We start from the raw sequence: 1,745 nt of genomic DNA on the forward strand, positions 1-1,745 counted from the left end.
AAGTTTGGCCTGATTAGATCTCATGTCTGGCCTTAGAGATTCTATATTGTCACTAATGGTTTTCTCAAGCCTGGCTATTGACTTCATAATTGCTACCCTGAAGTCTATCTCTGACATCTTGCTTATATCCATATCCATTAGATCTGTGGCAGAGGCCATTGTGTCTGCTTCTTTTCTTTGTTTGGAGTTCCTCCTCTTAGTCATTCTGTTGAGGGATGGTTGAGGGAATGTACAGAGTCCAAAATATCAACCATGACCCAAGCAACATGCACCCTAGAAAAACCCATAGTGTTCGGAAGCCACCACCAATAAAACAAAGCCAAAATGAAACATAAGACTAAAATTTCTAAAATTTAAAAATTAAAAAAATTAAAATTAAAAATTAAAAAAAAAAGGTGAGGGGAATAGGACCTGTAATCTCTCGGTGTGGACAAAGTAGGGTGTTTCAGTTGTTCCTGGATGTATTTTGTTCTGTTTGTTAGAGGACACTACTTCCCAAAATTACAGGGAAAGTAAAACTTGTGTATATACAAAGGTAATATTGAATAGGGAAAAATGGACTACAGTGAAGAATATATATATATATATATATATAATAAGTGTGAAAAGTACAAGTAAAAAACTATGAAATATAAGTTGATATATTAAACATCTGGTTGAAATGAGATAAATATAAAAAGAAAAAAAACAGAGAAGAGCATATAGAAAGAAAAGAAAGAAATAAAAAGAGAGTGTATTTGAAAAATAAACAAGCCATGAGACAATGCCTGAGGCTCAATATACTATTTTCCCCTGGTGCTGGGATTTTACAATCTTATGGGGACCATAGGGTTGTTGTCCTCTTGTTCTTCCAGCCTGTCTTCTGGGGTAGGGACCTGCTGTGATGTTTCTCTAAAGCCCTTTCCCAACAGCTACCATTCTGCGAGTTTTTGTCTGGTCCCTCGTGCAGGATGCTTTTGATCTCTGGTGTTATATCACTTTCCAGGAACCAGCTTATGGAGGCTCCCTCCCCCTTCTGCTTATCTTCTGATACCTCCCCGCAGATTCATGACTCCGCCCTTCCTACCTTGAGACAGGCAGTGCTTTTCTGCTTGTAGAGATCCAGATATACATTCTTAGGTCTGAGGCTGATTTTGTGGGTGTTCAGAATGATTTGGTAGATAGCCCACTAAATTTAGGGGACTGGTTGAAATAGGGTCCCCTACTCCTCTGCCGTCTTGACTCCTTCCTCCTATTTCCTCAAGATCAAGTCTCTTAGCAAGTTTGATGATTTAAATACAATATTGTTGTCTGTATTCACTGCATTGTGCATTAGATACCCATGATTTATTTATCTGCTAGTTCAAGTCATGTACCCTTAAAATCATATCTATTTCCCCACCATTTCATTTTGTTTTTATGAATTAGGGTTTATTAAATTGTACATATAAGTGATATCATACAGTACCTGTCTTTCTCTGTCTTATTTCACTTAGAATAATGTCCTCAATGTTCATCCATGTTGTTGAAAATGGTGGGGTTTCCTTTTTTCTTATGGCCATATAATATTTTATTGTACATATATACCCCATCTTCTTGATCCCTTCATTCACCAGTAGACACATAGATTATTTCCAATGTTGGATATTGTAAATAATGCTGTAGTATAGATGGGAGTGCATATATCTCTTTGAAAACCTTCTTTCTTTTCCGATGGCCCAGAAGTGGAATTTCTGGATCATATGGTAGTTCTATTTTTAATTTTT

Source organism: Ursus maritimus (assembly GCF_017311325.1).
Source record: "Ursus maritimus isolate PB19 chromosome X unlocalized genomic scaffold, ASM1731132v1 scaffold_X1, whole genome shotgun sequence".
Taxonomy (NCBI): domain Eukaryota; kingdom Metazoa; phylum Chordata; class Mammalia; order Carnivora; family Ursidae; genus Ursus; species Ursus maritimus.